The sequence below is a fragment of the Arachis duranensis genome, chromosome 2 (assembly GCF_000817695.3).
Source record: "Arachis duranensis cultivar V14167 chromosome 2, aradu.V14167.gnm2.J7QH, whole genome shotgun sequence".
Lineage (NCBI taxonomy): Eukaryota > Viridiplantae > Streptophyta > Magnoliopsida > Fabales > Fabaceae > Arachis > Arachis duranensis.
In genome coordinates this window covers 63252064-63254515 of record NC_029773.3, presented here as the reverse complement: position 1 = coordinate 63254515, position 2452 = coordinate 63252064, and positions in this window count along the sequence as shown.

Sequence of the window (2452 nt, the reverse complement as noted above, 5' to 3'; positions counted from 1 at the left end):
GCAATTTAAGATTCAGTCATTTCAATTCCTTGCAATTTACATTTCCCGCCAATTTACTTTATGCAATTCACATCCAAAAGTTGATTCCGCTCAACTAATCAAACTTCTAATTCGAATTGCTCATTCAACCAATCCTTGTGGGATTCGACCTCACTCTATTGTGAGTTTTTACTTGACGATAACCGGTGCACTTGCCGGAAGGAATTTTGCCGATTGTGCAATTTCCTAAATCGTAGCTATACTCAGTTTATAGCACATCAAGTTTATGGCGCCGTTGCCGGGGATTGGTTTTCGATTGACAATTCTCAAAGTGGAAGTTAACTAGATTGAGCATTTTTCTTATTTTGTTAATTTAGTTCAAGTTACTTGTTGAATTTTGATTTCTGCACTCTGTGATTTGCTTTTTCTTTCTTTATGCCTTTAAATTCAAGCAACTAACTCACTAACCCACTAACTATTTGAATTAATTCTTCACTGCTCTAACCAATACTCTTCCATTAACCAAGAGTATTCCACCTGTTTGTTACTTGTGGTGTGTTATTGTATGACAGGTAGGAGAGGAGAGACATCAACTCCTCCATATACCGAACCAGAGAGGACCCTTCATAGACTTAGAAGGGAAGCAAGAGGGAAGAGAATACTGAGAGAGGAAGAATCTGAAGAGAATCTGAGGACCCTTCATAAACTTATAAGGGAAGCAAGAGGGAAGAGAGTACTGAGAGAGGAAGAATCTGAAGGAGAATCTGAGGACACTTTTGAGGAAGCTCTAGATCTCAACATGGATAGAGAAGTTCACAACCATGAGAGGGTTGATGGAAACAATGCCATTCCTGAGAGGAGGGTTCTTGGTTCATTCATAAACCCAACCTCTGGGAATTGTGGTAGCAGCATTCAGAAACCACCTATTCAGGCCAACAATTTTGAACTCAAACCACAGCTAATATCACTGGTGGAGAACCATTGTTCATTTGGTGGGAGTGCTAATGAAGATCCAAACCAACATCTCACCAAATTCCTGAGAATTTGCGACACTGTGAAGTCCAATGGAGTCCAGGATGATGCCTATAAACTGCTCTTGTTCCCATTTTCACTTAGGGACAAGGCAGCTAAGTGGCTGGAATCATTCCCAAGGGATAGCCTAACAACCTGGGATGAGGTGGAGAGCAAGTTTCTGGCACGTTTCTACCCTCCACAAAAGGTCAATAGGCTTCGATCTGAGGTTCAGACTTTTAGACAACAAGATGGTGAGACGCTCTACGAGGCATGGGAAAGGTTCAAAGAATTGACAAGGAAATGTCCACCAAACATGTTCCCTGACTGGGTGCAATTGCATATTTTCTATGATGGACTTTCTTATGAATCAAGGAAGGCTGTAGACCACTCATCAGGAGGTTCATTGAACAGGAAAAAGACTGTGGAAGAAGCCATTGAAGTGATTGAGACAGTGGCTGAGAATGAGTACTACTATGCTTCAAAGAGAAACAACACTAAGGGAGTCATGGAGCTGAACCATGTTGATGCAATCCTAGCCCAAAACAAGGTGTTTGCCAAGCAACTAGCAGAGCTCACCAGGAAATTAGACACAAAGCAAGTGGCTGCAATACACACACAAGATCAAGAGGAAGCAAATACTGAAGGAGATGATTGGGAAGAGGCCAACTATGTGGGAAACCAACAAAGGCAATCATATGATCATCGACCTTAAGGAACCATGGCGAAAAACTCAAGTGGATGGAGGCTCGAGTAGGAGAACTATCTCAACAGGCCCCCAAATCAACTGAAGTGTTCCCTAGTGACACGGAAAAGAATCCTAAAGGGGAACAAAAGGGAGTGAGATGGGAAGAATGCAAGGCCATCACCACATTGAAGGAAATCTCAGAGGAAGAAGCTAAGCAAGAAAGTGAAGCTGAGCAAGCCAAGGAAATGCAAAAGGAAGGCATGCTGGAAACATACCAACCAAAAGCACCATTTCCTCAAAGGTTAGGAGGAGGTGAAAAAGGGAAAACATATTCAAGGTTCTTAGAGACATTTAAGTCTCTCCACATCAATATTCCCTTTCTTGATATCCTCCAGCAGATGCCTACACATATCAAGTACTTGAAGGTTGAAGGAATTGCTGAGCAAAAAAGAGTTTTGAAGGGAGGACAAACTGTAATAATGAACAAGGAATGCAGTGCACTCATCAAGAAGGATATGGTCTCTAAGAAAACAGACCCAGGAAGTTTTCATATCCCCTGCATCATAGGGGAAACAAAAATTGAGAGAGGATTCTGTGATCTAGGAGCTAGCATAAATGTGATGCCTCTGACTCTTATGAAGAGGGTACAACTGAATGAGGTGAGATCCACTGATGTAATCATACAACTGGCTGACAAAACTCAAAAGCAAGCTGAAGGGGTAGTTGAGAATGTGCTGGTGAAAGTGGGGAACTATTTCTTCCCCACAGACTTCG